Source organism: Colius striatus, chromosome 1 (genome assembly GCF_028858725.1).
Source record: "Colius striatus isolate bColStr4 chromosome 1, bColStr4.1.hap1, whole genome shotgun sequence".
NCBI classification, from domain to species: Eukaryota; Metazoa; Chordata; class Aves; order Coliiformes; family Coliidae; genus Colius; species Colius striatus.
Genome location: NC_084759.1, coordinates 126641491 through 126658635, shown reverse-complemented (window position 1 = coordinate 126658635; position 17145 = coordinate 126641491). Strand labels below are relative to the sequence as shown.

Genomic DNA, 17145 nt, shown 5'->3' with positions numbered 1-17145 from the left:
TGATACCCAATATCTTTCAGATCACAACTGTGCCCCGAACCACTCATCAGCCTCCCAAGCAGATTGAATTTCAGCCTGAGCAACACAAAGGAGTATATTGTGACTTGCTGATGGGCAGGAAGGGATCTGGGGTTTGCAGTTCCTGTGAGTCTTCCAGCAGTCTCAGGGTAATGTGACAGAAAGTAAACATCTTTCAGGTGAAAACAGCTCAGAATAAAATAGATGTCCTGTCTTTGTTTCAGATCTATAATCATTGCAAAAAACAATCAACTCAATTGTCTGAAGAAGGGAATGCCCAGCATCGTTACTTGGCATTTTCTGAGTCAGCTGTCAGGTTTCATTTAGCATTCTGCACTGATCCTACAGTTTGGCTTGCCTGGAAATCTTAAATGCAAATATATATGCAGGGTGGCATGAGAGAACAATATCCGAATTTTACCTCACGCCACAGCTCCTTGCTCAGCTCCATTTGGCTCCCTCTTCTTCCTTCCCATATACACAGATTTTGCCGCTACTCACAAAAAGGCTTAAACAAGAAAATCTTTACCTATTAATTTTTCGTATCGACTTACCCTGGCCCTTCGGCTTAAACAGACCTAAGCCACTGTTTAAATAATGCTTTAAAAGTGCCCGCGACTCCAACTTGAGATGTAGAGAAGGCAAGCAATTTCCTTAATAGCAGGGAATAACCGCACTTGATACAAATCAACCCCTTATGAATTTTTCTGTCTTCCAAAGGCTAGATATGCACTAGCTGATTAATCACTGTTTTCTCCATACCCCAAACTCAATGCTAAGAAATTAGGGGGGAAGCAAATGCCACTGAGGGTATGTGCTTCTGGAGAAGCATTTGACATTTCCTTCTCTGCGCTCAGTGTCAGTGAGTCCTGGGACACAGATGTAAGCAGGTAATTACAAGCTCTCATAATTTAACAGTTCCTGGAGAGGCTGTGGCCAGGGCTATTGGAGAGGCAAATTTTTAATTGACCTTAATATGAAGGCATTTATCTAGCAGTGACATTAAAACACTTCAAACACTCTTAAACAGTCAGAACCAGACCTAACAATTTTCTTTCCGGTGCAAGGATGCTCTTGCCCATGCGTGTGACAAACCATTTGTGTAAAATCAAGGCACAGCCTGAACACAGCTCAGCAGTTTCTGCTGAGCTACACAAGATCAGAATACATTCTAGAAATTTTAGTACCACTATTGTGGAGCAAAAAAGCTCCAATCTTCTCTTTAAAGAACAGCTTTTTGGTTTGCATTTGTGGTTTATTATCAAACACATATGTAAGACAGATACTTTAAAGGAAAATAAATAAATAGGCCAAAAAGTCAGCCAGTATGAATGGTCAGAATCTCCAGCTCTGGATCAATCTACCTTACTCAGTTAACATCCATTATAATATTTAACTCTATTGTTGAAACAGGAAATACTATTTTTAGCCATTACCTATTTTTTTTTTTTGTCAAAGATTAAGTGCCATTTACAGTTTTATTATCAATCTTGCGTTTTATCATGTGTATTTATGGAGTTGTTCATTAACCCCACTGGCTTTTCCATTAAAAAAAAAAAAAAAGTAATTTTACCAGTTTTCTTTACTGTGGTTACATTTTACAACTAGAATTCTATCTGTCAAAAATAAAAAGGAAATGCCTCTGGAATTGAAATTAGGGGAGGTATGACTGTAACCCAAGGACCAGATTTTTTCAAGTGCTCAGGGTTTGATTTTTTTCAGCCTTGAACAGTCTGAACACAGATAGATTTCCCTCAAGGTCCCCTAAAGAACACAGGATACAAAAGTCTGAACACTGACAAGACCCACCCAAAAACCTAGTAATGTACTCTGGAGCCTAAACAGAAACCTAGAAGTGTTCAAAATCTAGCTCTGTCTTGAGTGTTGAGTACTTTAGAAATTCCTCTTACACTGCCTGCTTTGCAGTCTTTTTGACTGTGTATCCACTGGGAACGTGTCTTAATTCCATATTCCTTCCAGAGTCTTCCCCTAATCAGAGTATTAATGAGAAAAAAAAAGATGAAACATGAAGTCATTCAATCAACGCTGTGTGTAATAAATATGAAATCCCTGCCAATACATTTTTCATAGAAAGTAGTATATTGAAGGTCTAGAGAAACTAGAGTTATATGCAGCAGTCGTCTGTCTCCCAGAGATGAGTTTTAGATACATGATGCTTTGACTATGGAAGAAGTTATGAACAATGAACAGTTGTGTTAGGCAGCACCATAGCTCTACATCCAACTCTGCCCTAGATGGCAAGAGGGTCCCCTATCCTACAGCTGGCCAATCACTGAATTATTTATTTTATTCAAATCATCACCTAATAGTCTTTCCCCAAATGCTATGTGGGATGGAAGAAATGAAAAGCATTTATTTTAAATTAAGCATCAAAATTGAGTTTTAGACCTATCTTTTCACTATTAATCAAGGTGCTGGTAAACACAAAACCTGATTGTTTCCTGCATTTTAAAGTGAAATGCTTAAAAGTACAGTGCCTGGAAATGAGGAGTGACAGAAAAGCTAAATCATTTCCCTGATCCCTTTTCTAAGACTGTCTCTCTTGTTGCTTCTACAATATTAAAACACTGGCATACATCCAATTTGATGTATTCTTAGAGAAAATGAAGACACCGGACCTTTACCAACCATCACTTACAAGCCGCCAAAATTAACAGCAACTGCACACACACAGAAACTGAAGTGGACAAACCCATCCTCTGCAAAAACTCTCAGAGATTATACGCTTCAGGGTGGAAACATGCAAAATCATTCCGCAAAAAAATATCTTACTCATGCACATAGATCTTACTTGTGTGAATAAGGCTTAGAGCAGTCAACCCACAGGAATCACATTTAGAGTCAACTTCAGTTACCTGAGAGCTATTTCAGACTGGAAAGAAAAGGAGGTGAGTGTCTGCACAAACACTAATTTAATATTCACATAGTGTGCAAAAACTGCAAGCCCGGGGTCTAGAATTAGCAGAAACCATCTCAACGGCTACGAGGGCTGTATTTTATCGCACTTCACAGGAATAAACAAAGCCGGGAGGCCCCTCAGACCACGGAGTCTACTCCTCGGCAGGCTAACCTCTCTAACTAGAAAACCCTCCACTTCCCACCGCCGCACGACTCCCGGGTGGCAAGAGGGGCCCCGGAGCCGCTCCCCAAGCTCCCCCTCACCGCAGCCGCCCCACACAGGCATCGCGGCCGCTGCGGGGTGGACAGAGACAGACCCACTTTCTCTTCCCCCCGATTTTCCAGGGCGAGCCCCAGGCTGAACACGGACCCGGCGGCAGCGCCAGCAGGAACAGCGCCCGCAATCCGCAGACCGTGGGGTTACCCCCGCCGCCCTCTACTCACCTTGCGCGACCCCGGCCAGTGCTACTGGGGGAAAGGAGCCTGAGGAGAGGCCCCTCCTGGAAGGATGGGAGAGAGGGGGGAAATCTCTCGGTCCTGCAGTGGAGAAGGACCCCCCCGGCGCTGGAGCTGCCACCGGGGCAGCGGCACGATGCACAATGCGCGGCCGCGGGAGCCCCGCCGGTGGGGCGGGGGCGGGCCGGGGCGGAGCCGGCCGGGGCGGGGCAGCGGCAGGGAAACGAGGAGAACGGGAGCGCGGACTCCCGCATCCCTTCAGCCCCAGGTTGTCGGGGCCCGTTGTATTTACCGGCAGCTCAGAGTAACGGCGGATCGTGTGCTGGTGCCGGCTGGCAGGTGAGCAGAGGCTGGTTCGGGATAGGAACTCGGCGCCGAGAATGATGGTGCAGCCACCGAGTTGTTTGGCAGAAAAAGGACCGAGCTGGAGCTTGGTTGATGAGCCCTCATTCTACCCCAGCCAGTTTACTGGAGGAGAAGGAAAGGGCAGGCAGCAAATCTAACGCCTAATTCCTACAAGAAAGGTGCAGATCGAGGTGGGAGTTGGATGGAGGCAGGAGTACCAATGAACCAATCCACTGGCGACAAGCAAAGGTGCTCTGGAGGAACTGGGAGGTCATTGGGAAACAGCACACCATGTGTGCCACTGGCACAAGGACTTGCATATGCAGAGGTCCCTTGAGAAGGTTTTGCTGGTGCTTGAAATCCTGTTCAGGTACAGCGTAATGCTAGCTGAAGTTTGCTTCGTGGTTGCATATCAGTCAAAACTTGTGGTTTTGTCTGGTCTGTACTTGGTATTTTTGCTCTGAGTTAAGGGATTTAAAGTACATCCTGCAGGGATTTAAACCAAAGGAAGTTTTATACAGATCAATTCTGCCACGAGTTTCAGCCACATCAAATCATAGCTCAGTTTGGGTGTCTGGCAGGCATGCTCCTCTGGTTTCCTACCTGCTTTGGCTGTCCCACCTGAGGGAATGGTAGTGCCAAGAAGCATATTCAAATGGTGGTTCTGCTTGGGTCTTAATGCTACAACATTGTGTTGCAGGACTGCAGGCTTCAAAATTTGTGCTTTTCTGATCACAGAAGGGACTGCTCATACCTCTCTTATTTCATTGGAAGCTGGACATCAGCAACTTTGTGCATTGATTTGGTCCAGTTTGTGTTCAGATTACAATGACTTTGAATGGTAAAACTAGTGAAAGAATCTAATAGTGGAGAAGCAAGGATCATACAAAGTTCAGGGAGAATTGTTACACTTTAAAAACAATTAGTAAACCGCACCATTGCCTATTTTCTGATTGCAAAGACAGTAACAGCAGCACATGAGTTGTTGCTGGTTATTTATACCTGCAGAACTCATGGTGTCTTTTGTGATTAAACAGTGAAAAGATCGAGTCCATGATTAAGTAATCTAGGAGTCATGTAACCTGTAAAGCTACACTCATGCATAGAAGAAAGCCATGATTTCTCATCAGCTTAACTGATCCAGAAATCTGGAGAAGATAACTTTGCCCTTCTCAACGTGCAGTGGAGGATTGAACGGAATGTCCCAGATTGCCCTTGTCCCTGACTGCAAAGAAGAGTTAATCTGAAGATCAAGGAGCAGTTTCCTCTGCAGATCTGGTATTTTTTTTTTTCAAACAGTAGGTCTCTAGGACAAACCAAAGCCCTTGGAAGAGACATTTTCAGCAACTACCTATTTTCCTTTGTCTCCATTTTAGAAAACCTAAATGGAATGATTAAAACACTATTAATTAACATGCAGAGGAACCAGAGTTAGCTCTTTGATCCATAAGTGTTACAGAGTCACCATTAAATGATGTTTTTTTCTAAATTTTTCATCAAAAAGCCTCCAGTACATTTGTTTATTTAACAAAACAAAACTGTATGGGTTACATTCTCTCTGGAATTTTTCCAAAAGCTTTACTTTAAAAGTATATCCCACCTAGCAAGAATAATAATGAGAGAATTGGTACTTAAAATTGATTTTAATGATGATTAGGTCCCAGGATCACAGCTATGACCAAATGAGCAACCACTCTGCACCTCTCCACAGCCCAGCTGGCTTCCATCAAAACTAGCCTGGGCACAAAATCCTTTCTGTTAGGAACCTCTCGCAGGATCAGAGCTTTATTTTGCACTATTAATTTGTGATTACCCCTGGCTAGGTGAAATACCATTCCAGTATGGTACCTTGGAGTGAGAAATCTTTTAGTTTTCACAACAGGAAAAAACACCAAAGGATTAAAATTAATCTATGCCAGCTGGAGTAACATCAGTCAGAATACACTCAGATCATTTGCTAACAGCCAAATGCAAACAGTTGCTCCAGAAAACAAAAAACATATCACTAGCAACATTTCCCTACTAAGATCTAATCTGCATACTTACACTTTTTACTAGTATAAGTACAAGAAATGATGAGCAGAGTCTAACACAGCACAGCTACACTGGTAACAGTTCTAACACGGACACAGCAACAGTTCAGAGAAAGTGTCAACTGATTTTATTGCCCCCCATCAGTTCAATACCAATATATGCACATTAAGAAGCAGACTAGGAGAATTATAACTGTAGTTAGCCCAGGTGCCCAGGGCAGCAAAACAGTCTGGTGTAGTGTTATCTGTACATAGGAACTAATTTTTTCCCTATCTTAAAGAACATAGCCAGAGTGAAAGCAAGCACTCTTCTGTAACCACATAAAACCAGAAATGACCTGTGTAAAACTAGAAATGATCAATCAAAGCACTCCCAGCCGAAGCCAAATTAACAGGCATCTCAGCCCCACGCTCTGTGTTTCAGTTCTTCCCTTCCCAGAGCCAGTTTTAGATTCCCGTTGGAAAACATGCTTCCAGCAAAACAGGAGGTGTGTAGAGCCACTGGGATGGTGATGCAGCAGGATTCCTTACTGCTTTCCGCCTCCTCACAGAGATGGCTTTCCTGGGAAGCTGCAGGCTAGAGCTGGCAGGGCACACTCATTCTGCAAAAGACCAAACTGCAGCCTTTCACATGAGGTTATGCTCTTGGTCAACTGTTGAGGGAGGCAGAAATTTGTATGGCTGGAGCAGGAGATTACCCAAGAGGATCTGTGCTAAGCAGCAAGCTAAATGCCTTGCAGGAGGAGCCAGGCTATGGAGGCTGTCCTGCTAGGTGAGACCTTATCTAACTTTGCTTTCACTTTGTTTTCTTGCAGCATCCCACACAAATAGAAGATGTGGTTAAAGCCAGCAGCAGCTTTTAAGTGAGATTACTAGGTTTATGAGCTTCATTTCCCTCCTGTACATGATATCACTGAGGTGACTTGGTTAGATGGCAAAAAATCAACTGGAATATTTGCAAGGAGGAGGGCTACTCCCACCAGCAATATTAATCACCAGAGCAACCTGAGCAGCAACAGTGAAGGCTGAGGCAAGGGACTAGAGCAGTCTGCAGAAGCTAGGCTGATCTAGCCTGCCAAGGCACCTCTGCAAGAAATGTGGTTATCCATGAGTTGTTGGAGACTCTGGTGCTCATATTCTCAGGCTGCTAAAGTGACAAGAGATTGGTAAAGTTAATTTTAAGCCACTGCCAGCATATCTAGTGCCTAGATATGCTGATGTGGCAGGTTTTTTAGATGTCTCAGCTATGGTAGCAGTAAAAAAATATGTAGGGCTTTTGGAAATGTAGGGCATTAGCTGTTAGCATATTTTTTTGGTGCCCTCAGCAGTTCCCAATTATCAAAACAAGGGCAAACCTCTTGCCTCTTGAAGTAAAAGCTACACAACAAAGTTATGGATGGAAGGAAATTCTCACCAGTACAAGCACAGGAAACCACAGAGCTGCACAAAGGATGAGTTAATGGAAAAAGGTTGATGTCCTGATGCTGGGTAAAGGCTGTGGAAAACTACCAGCTCACACTGCTAAAGAGTATGACTGCCAGAGAGTGTCCTCAGTTACAGCGTAGCATGCCCACTCCAGGCATTTCATTCCATAGATATTACTGGAGGCAGAAATTTCCCTCCATCTGCAAGAACAATACCTCACCAACCAGTCATTTTTCTAAACAATGAGGTAAGAGCCCAGAGAAAGCTCAGTTTTCACCAGCTGGTTAAAATTAGTACAAGGCTGGATTTACTTTGTTGTGTACAGTTTTGGGTTTTCTTTTACGTGTCCCTGCTGTTGCATCTCCTCATATTACACAAGGAATTATTGTCAGAGGAGCTGAGGATGAGAAGCTTAGGGGGAGCAAAGCTGAACTGTAGTTGCAAAATTTTGAGTAGGGCTTGTAGCACAAAGGTACAGTTGCAGACAGTGGAAAAGGAAACCTACCTAGGTCACCAGGGCACAAAGTAGATGATTAATTTTCTCAGCTATGGGACAGCTGGGATAAAGGCCTCTAACTTCTCATTGTTGATGGAGCCATAGGTCTTTGGCTTCCTTCATAGCCTGAGTGGCTCAGAAGTGGGATGCTTGTCTCAGCCTTCTTCCCACACCCCTTCTCTAGCTGCAAAGTAATTACCACCTATTTCACTTAGCATGGGAAGCTTTTCTTGTTTCTTGGCTACTGAAATTGTTCCCTGTAGATGTCTCTTTCATCTGAAAAAGAAAGATCTTCTCAGATGAAGGATGCACTCAGGCAACTGTATGTTACTTTTTTAAAATGAGCTTGTTATGTTTTGCTATGAGCCTTAGATAAAGCAAATATTTAGGAACAGAGTGCAATCTGATTTATAACATAAGAGATAATAATGATTTGTTTTTCTGTAGTGTCTTTTATCCAAGAATACCAAATGCTTCACTAACATTGATTCATTATCTGTCTCAAAGCATCCAGTTGAAACACTGATAGCTATTTTGTAAAACAGCTGCAATAGGTAAAATACCAAAATAGATATAAGGATACTTACACCAAATAGATTTTATAGCAGATATGAGTTCCTGAGGGGCATGTAGAAAATCAGGAATGCACTGCTGATGTGTCTCAGACATCTTATAACCCATTTCATATTGCTTCTCAGTGGTCCAGGAATTTCTGGTAAGTTCTGCTCCGGTAGGCTCAATGTAATTACAGCAGTAGATGGCTGCCACCATGGATTCAGCAAAATCAAACAGCTTTGAATGTTAAAACCATTTTTGAAAAAAAAAATTTGGAGTTGTTTTGCCCAACATTGAAGGTTACCTGAAATAAACCCGAGGTTTCAACTTGACAGTCAGAAGAAAGAAAAAGGAACTGCAGTTCAGCTGACATTTCAAAAACCAGATGATGCAATTCAGTGCAATGTCAGCCCTGAGCACAATTACTGGTAGCAGTACTGCAGTACTCTTCAGAGATGCTGGCTTGGATATCTGCTCTCTTTGCACTTAGCTTTGCTTAAACAAACACTTGGATGAAATCTGGCAGGAGCCCACAGTCCTGAACCCCCAGCTCCAATCTCACCATTCCAGATATGAGATTGCTATGAACCAGAGGGGAGAGAGACACTATCCTTCCTCCTGTTTTTATCTTACCCTGTAAACTAACCAGGATTATGTGATTTTCAAATTAAGCTTTCATTCAGAAAAAAAGTCTCAAATGCAGACTGAAATTTTGATCTAAATTAGAGAGGCTGCTCTGAGGATACACAAGGACTAAAAAGTCTAGGTTGTCAGGGACCCAAGTTCCTGCTTTGATTCAACTGTTGGATTTGCAGGCAGATCTCCCACAGCTTCTGTAGAGGCGAAAAAAACAACTCTGACTTTGGCTGCTTGGGGAAAGACCTATCTTTGTCTTGTCTTTGGAACTATTCATTTTAGTGTGAATTGCTCTCTATGAACTGTGCAAAGAAACAGGGTCTTGCCCAGTCACTGTCCTGTTAGACGTCAGGGAACTGCACAGTGATGATGTGAATCACGGGGGTACCTCCATCCCTAGCAATGAGATCCACTAGAGAAGGGAATCTATTAAAGGAGCTATTGCTGCTTTCTCACCCTATTGCCACCCCCGTTGTCAAGGACTGCGGAGAGGCTCAGTCTCCCTTACTGTGTAATAAAGCTGCAGTCCTCTCTGTCTCTACATTTCTCAAACCTCCCTTGAGCTCCACATAGTTCTAGACTGCCCTGCCTCTCGCTGCTGGTCAGCAGGTAGTGGGACTCTCCTGGCCATGAAGGCTATCTAATGACTTCCTCAAAGCAAAACAGCTCTAATCAAAAAAAGAAAAAGGCAATCTTTTGAATCTCGAAATGTGTCACGGGGAGGAAAAACTGTTTCTGCGCCACTCTGTTGCAGGTACTGCAGAGAATGAGGTAAGTGGTTTCTCACTGTCATGCTCTTGCCCTTCTAAACTAGTTAACTTGCTGTGGTCTAGGGAACTAGGTTATAGGACTTCTCTGGCCATTCTTTCTAAGATGATGAATAATCCTTTTTTGGTTATGAGTAAATTGAGATCACTGTTTATTTTGCCAGTAGAGTCAATTCACCCATTCCTGCCATGATGGTGACACCGTGTAGTGCGCTTGCCTTGCTGGCTAAGCGGTTGCCACTTTCCATGACAGTGCTGGCTGCATTTCCCCAGTTGCAAAACTGATTCTTTCACCTCCTAATGTCATTAAAATTTTGTTAAGTGCTAAGAGTCTTTGTCGATGAAGAGACAGTCCATAATTATCATGATTGCATTTCTCAGAAAGCAAGTGTGAAATCACAGAGACTTCAAGGAAAAATGCTTGGCTAAAGAACCCACATGTATCATTTATGGTGCTTTCATATTCTTAGGGTTTTTTTCATTTTATTTATATTAGCTGATATGTTTTTTAAACAATTTGTTTATTACACTGCTGAGACTTTTCTGTATAAGAGTTTTTCTTTTTTTTAACTACTGTTTTTAATATCCTGAAGATCAAGCTCACAGTAGTCCAGTGTAACAGATTTTAAATATTAATAGCAGCACCCTAGTAATGCTGTAGGAAATAATAATATATTATTTAAAATCCATATACCCAAATTACTGTGGTAAATAAAATTACAAATCTGGTGCTAGACTAAAAGTGATAATATTTTAAAAACTATAATTCATTCATATTTGCTCTCTTATACTCACTCCTGTAACAGTTCTTTAAAAAATATTGCCATAAAAAGATCTGAAATTTCTCTAACACTCCAGCAGCATATCCTGTTTATGTTTGCACAGCCACTGCTGTTTCCAAATAAAAAAAGACTTTGATCTCTCTTAATGTATCCGAGTACATTGCTTGCATAATGACTGGCTGCCCAGGACTGCTTAGATATTCTCCATCTCATTTATACTTTGGTTAACATTTGTTTGCAGCAGCAACCATAGCTGACTTTTTCTTCAACAGCAAACAGAAATTAACTCAAATCTTATATATTTGTGGGTTAGGAGTTTCCTGGGTTTAAGCTGCTGGCCTTTACTGGCTGCACAAAGCAGGGAGGCATCACGGCAGGCACCATTCTACAGCTCACTTATGGAGAGAGGAGCAATAAAAGTAGGCTGGTGATGTTCCAGCAGTTCATGAGCCTTATCTCTTTTGGGGAATGGCTGAAGATTTTGGAAGTTGTGTAAAGCAGAATGTCGCTATGTGCTTTGGTACTCAGTCAAGATCCAAAGTCCGCAAGTATTATCTTTTCAAAGGGGCAAGTGGCAAGTAGCATACCACGTGCATAGGTATGTACATAGGTATGTAGCACTCCTGCTTAAAGGGCAGCTTTTCTATCACGGGCAACTAAACTGTCTGGTCAGAACACAATGACATTTCCAAAGAACAGCTCTGTAGAAGAGAAATGTCCTTGATCATGGAGCAATGTACAGTCCTTAAGGAGTTTTTCTTGTTGAGACTTTGAAGGGAGACAGCTCAAGGAAATTTAAAAGAGAGGGGAACATTTATGAATACAGAAAGATAAACAACCTATGCAAATAACTGGAAGAAAGACTTATGTGCCACTGGAATGGTAAACACTGCCTGTGTAATCCAATTCCTTTAGAGAAAGCCTTTGCTCTGATACAGCCGTTATCAGGCAGCCTAAACGTACATGAGTACACGTATAATAATCCTTTCTGCTTTCATTAGCTGTGCAATTGCAAAGCCTTCCAAGTGACTCCACAGCCTCCTACATGCCAAATGTAAGCCAACTTGCCAGCAGGATGGCTTTTTTAATTCTACCTTTGAGTGGACCCCTTAGAATCAGAGAGAGTCGGGAGCCAACGGGGAAAAAAGTTAAAGGTACCGGTTGAAAAGGCTGCCCCTGAGGAGCAGATGGAAGGCCACTGCATGGAACATGCCAAAAAACAAGACAGAAAGAACACTAAGAGCAACACTCATAGATGAATGAGGTGGGTGGATGCTGTAGTAGGGCATTTGCTGGCTCCTAACTGCTCCAAAAGCACACATCCTCTGCGTACTCCTCAGGAATATGTTGTCCCTGCCGCTGCAGGAGCATTACCTGCCATTCACACAAAAACAAGGTGTGTTCTAAAGAACAGTTAGAGCTTTTTTCCCCCCTTCCCTAGAGATGTTATCTATGCCACATGCTGCAGTTTCTGCTCTAATAAATACCTTTGTTTAATGAATAATATGTAGGGGAAGATTCCATGATGCAAAAGACTGGTTAGACCAGCTACAAACCCACTGAAGAGTTTCAGAGTGATATTGTATAACATTTTTCAAGTTCAGGGGTTTTTTTGCCTATGAGAGGAACCTATTTTCCTTTTACTGTGCTTCTTTCTCACATGGACAGTATGGACTTAATATACCCCAACATGATTGTGAATACTGGGCAGAGAAGAGCTTCCTCCTTCCCAAGAAATATTCCTCTGCCTCTGTCAAAACTTAAGGCTGATGAGGAGTCTAATCTCAGAGAGAGAGATGGAGAGTCTAGAGCACCAGAGGCAAACCTTGTAGCTCTGCTGCCTTGTAAAGATGCATGGGAAGATATGTTTCCACCTTGGTCAGGGCAGACTCAGTCCATGTGGAACTGTGGAAAAGGGAAAGGAGAATAGAGCTACTGATTCAGCCTTTGGAGAGATTTAACATCCACTCCTGCCTCACAAGGTATGATTTGCTGGCAGGCAATATGGCTAATGCATCTACTTGCCCTGGGGCAGCACACCCGATCTACCAAAGCCAGAGAAAATAAATGCTCCTTTTTCCTCTTCAGAGCATCTTCCAGCAGCCTCAATCAAGAGTGAGACTATCCATGTTCATAGTATGGTCAACACAGTATAAGATAGTTCCTACCACAAGGGGTGCCAGCTGAACAGAGGTTGGCAGGGAAAAAAAAGCCACACAAGAATCAGAAAATCATTTTGGTTGGAAAAGACCTTTAAGATCACTGAGTCCAGCCACTAACCCAATACTGCCAAGCCTATCACTAAACTAAACCATATCCCTCAGCACCTCATCTACAAATCTTTAAATATCTCCAGTGCTGGGGGCTACACCACCGCCCTGGGCAACCTATTCCAATGTTTAACAGCCTTCTCAGTGAAAATGTTCTCCTTAATCTTAACCTGAGCCCATTTCTTGTCATTCTTGTTCATTCATTACTTGGGAGAAGAGACCAACCCCCACCTCGCTACAGCATCCTTTCAGGTAGTTATAGAGAGTGACCATGTCTCTCTCTACATCTACCTGAAAGAAAGTTTCATTTTTTCCATCCCACACCTCATTTGATGACTAGTCCAGGCCCCTGACAGTTCTCTGTACTCCCCAGTGCAGAAAAAATCATAACCTACTCCAAAACATTGCAAAACTTAAAGATACATATTGAGGAGCCAGTTTCACAGTGTCAGAGATGTACAATAGCCTGATGGAGGAGAGAATTGAAATGTTCACTGCTCCGCAAAAATGAAGTTCCTCCTCACCTAGGCAGAAGCAGCCCAACCAGACTGGGGTGGAAAAGCACCTTATCTTCATGGTGATCTGGTTATTCAGTCTCAGGATTTTCTGTTAAGTCTGGTAACATGAGAACAAAGTGTCATTTACTACTGTGATGATTCAATTAAAATCAGGTCAAATTGCTAACTCATTCTGTGAAAACCACTGAATTGTGTGATGGTACCCTAGACTAGCTTTGGTGTGAACCTGCCAAGACCTTTTCTTTCACAGAGAATTCCTCAGACAACTTAGAAAGCATTCAAATTTAGAAAAAAAGCCAGCCTTTATTAGACCAAAACCTCAACTTTTGGACTTTTTAGATGAGAAGATACCAAGTGACTAGGTAAGACAGTAGGTAAAATAGAGTAGTTTAAAAGGCCTGTGAACAATTCTCCCCCTGCCCATTGTATCCTAGAAAGGCAGGCCATTGCTCTCCAGCTATATTTTTGAGGTTTTGGGTGGGTTGCAACTGTCTGCAAAGTCCCCTTACCTCTCTGAGAAGTTTTCTCTTGCATCAGCATAGAGCTTGAAGAGAGCTGTCTGCTTCTCTTATCGGTCTCTCACTTCCTTGCTGTGCTGCAAATTGCTGCCCTGTTAAAGCCTCACTGTTGCTTCCTCTTATCCACCCCATAATCCGGATGTCTCTCTCTCCCTTGGGCAGATTCAGTCTCCGCCTAAGGGGAGGGAGCATCAGATCTTCTAGAAACCTCTTTACCCAACTACTCTTTTCTTACAGAGAGGTAATCTACAAAGCAAGAAGCAAAATAGATACTGTCTGTCACGGAAAGTCATCACCACTTGTCAGCAGATGGCAATTAATATTTGTTACTCTCTGAACTGTGCTGGGCAATCCAGTGACATGACTTGATTTTCCTGACCTCTGCTTGTGGCAGGGTTTACAGGATCGGCATTGAGACACTCACTTTCCAGCCTCCATCAGGCCACACAGCCCAGCCAGGGGGTTGCACGCAGTGAGGGCTCAGCCATCAGGTCTGCAGGGCAGCAACAACTGATATGCTGCAGATGAAGACAGAGAGAGAAGACGTATTACCAGATCCTCCCACAAGCTAGACTTAGTAAAGCTGAAATGGAACTTTCAACATGCAGAACTTGGAAAGAAGATGTTGCTAAAGAAAGTCACTTGCTCTGACAGTATTTTGAGGATGGTGGGTGTGAGATTCACAGTGTTGAAACACTGAATTTGTCGAAAGATTGGGAAGATGCTTTAGCCAAGAAGCCCCAATAAATATCTCTTGGGAACAGACTCCTTGTCAGATCTGATTGAAGCTATCAAAGGAGTCAACTTCAAAATGGTATCACCGTATCTGCTGCCAGTAAGTGTTCTGGGAGAGTGATATAAAACTAAAATACATGTATTTAAAAGTAAAAGAAACAAGACTTTATTAGATAATATTTTTTTCATGTTTGGCACAAGAAAAAGATGCAAAATCAAACACCAGCACAATCCTCATCTATTTTTCAAGAAGTTGTGTAACTGTCTGGTTAATCAGTGTGTGTGTGTGTGCATGTGTTATGCATGCCAAAATAATTGTCAGCAAAAGCTTGATGACTGAAGGAGTAAAGAACAGGCTCTTCCTTGTTCTGCCAACAGCTCAAGATTTCAATACTTCAGAACCTTTTTTTTTAAAAAAAGTACTTTTTTTCTTTGTGAATCTGTGCTGCACTCATGCACGAGGAAATGTTTTCCACCCAGTTAGCCACTTCTTACCCAACTCTTAACTACACTATGAAGATCTCTGGAGCACTGCTGTGAAACCTGCCAAGTGGGTAGAAGCTGTTCCACATACCAATGCGACCTGTTTTCCTATGTTGGGACCAAGACTGACCAGAATATTCAGGAATTCTCCAGTCTGTTGTGCCCAGAAAAGCACCTCTGCCCATCAGTAAACTTTGTTCATAAATACTTCTTGTTGACTGAGACTAGAGGTTCTTGCTCAGTTCCATCAGTGAGACTTCTGCAAGGTGCCCTAGAAATAGCAACAAGACACAAGAACCTATTAGCATTCATGCATGAAATGCCCTCCTAACACTTGAGTGTCTTTATAAGCTGAGTAGGTTCCTTCTGCAGTTCATGGGGAGACAGTGCTGTACCCATGCTGTAAGCCAGGCAAGGTCAGCAAAATCTGAAGAGAATCACCTCAAGAAGCCATGCTAACAGTGCCCAGTTCTCTAGGACTGTATTTGATGGCAAACAGCCATTTCAACACAAAGGTTGCGGATCCTTGCAGGGAAAAGTCTTCACACCATAGCTGCCATATATTTGGTAAATCACACAGCTATAATTAAGCACACACCATAGTATCACCTCCATGTGCAGTCAGTTCTCAACATTTTTCTCTTGAATTAGCATGTTATTAATGAAGGCAATAAATTCCCAGTTCTGCCAAAGTGCTGTGACCTTCCTACTGCCTTTTTACCCGTTTCATCCATGCTGTCTCCTCTGGCTATGCAGCTTTCCTGTAGGGAGGACTTGTGGTAATACTTTTAAGGATGCACATAACTGTCCATAGGCCCAGAGCAAAAAACTCCATGACCAAAAGAAAACCATCCATGCCAGGACTGGGCATACCCAAAACTCAGGGACAATGAAACCAGGGTTTTTTGTGAGTTCCACCCATCTTGCTCCTCTAGCATTTTTGCCCAGCAACACTAAATGAGTTGAAAATCCTCAGCAGCAGACAGTCTGCTTGCAGAAAATTATTCCCTGTTCAGCAAAAAAGAAAAGTGAGTAAAACAATGCAAACGATTTATATCATTCCACTTAAACAGCTTTTCAAAGGGCGGTGTGTGGGCATGCCACAATTGTTCATTTTTAAGCTGTATCTCACTACTGTTATGAAGTGGATTCTGTGAACTGTCTGGCTGAGCCACCGCAGGGCTGAACCCACTGGCCCCTAACAACCTCCACAGCTCTGCCTCACAGACAGCCTCTTTGAGGTTACATTCAGAACCTCTTGTAATGTCACAGAATCACCGCCTGTGTGTCATTCTAACAACAATGTCATTATAGCCGAAACAATAAGCTGTGGACCTTTTGTGTGTAGAGGTGCCGGCCTCAGCTTTCACAACATCCGAATTCAGCTTTTTATATCAGGTGGCCATAAGTCATGGGGAAATGAGGTGAAGCTTGTATTTTCACAACTTCCTTAACCTACTGTGCACCTAAAATGAGGACAACACTGTGGAATAGCTGAAAACCATGGCCTTGAAAAGATCTTTTTCTTAATCTTGTCATGTATGTGATAAATCTCACAAGTATGATTAAGCACACAAGTGTGCAAGTGCCTGGACCCAGAGGGCTCAGTTCTCAGTGAAACCAATGCTGGAGAATATAAACACCCTTTCAGGCTCTTTTTCACTTCTGGAACATTGTTTAACAGCCTCAAGGTAAACAAAAGTTTTGTCTTTTCCCGAGCTGCTTGGCAGTAGGTCACAAGATGTGAAGCATGGCCAACACTTAGTTTTTCTACATACAGTCTTGGATATCACTCACAGATATCTCTGTTCTATAATATGGATTTTCTCTAAGCACCCTCTAATGAGCCCTTCTGCTAGCCCAATGCAGTTCTCAAGTGCACATGAAAGAACTGATCAGAAACATATATTTTTACTTCAGCTTTAACTGATGTTTTGCTTAATTGGAGCATTCTTTCATTTTTGATTTTTTTTTTCTAAATGTCAAAGCTAGTTGCTTCAAAGGATCATTTCCATCACCCCTGCAGGAAGAGAGAAAATTGCTCTGAAAGATTAAAGGGAGAGGGAGAGAGGGAGGTGCAGACAGATAGACAGAGTACAGAACAAAATATCTAACGAAAGCCTGATCTTACTCCCACTACAGTGAGTTTGCAGAGAAAGTGGAGAGATCAAATATAATTTTTGCATCTA

The 17145-nt window shown here is 42.5% G+C and overlaps 1 protein-coding gene across 3 annotated transcripts in view; it reads right to left on the bottom strand.

Moving 5' to 3' along the window:
* PRR5 (proline rich 5) overlaps positions 1–13801 on the bottom strand; it is a 106153-nt gene extending 92352 nt beyond the window's left edge. The window contains exon 1 of one of the 3 annotated variants that reach the window (XM_062006940.1): positions 13730–13801. The gene's annotated coding sequence lies outside the window, so the exon portion shown is untranslated. Of the gene's footprint in view, positions 1–3381; positions 3437–13729 lie in introns of those variants that run through there. The other 2 variants (XM_062006925.1, XM_062006935.1) reach the window with 2 other exon arrangements.
* Between the last annotated feature and the right edge of the window lie 3344 nt (positions 13802–17145).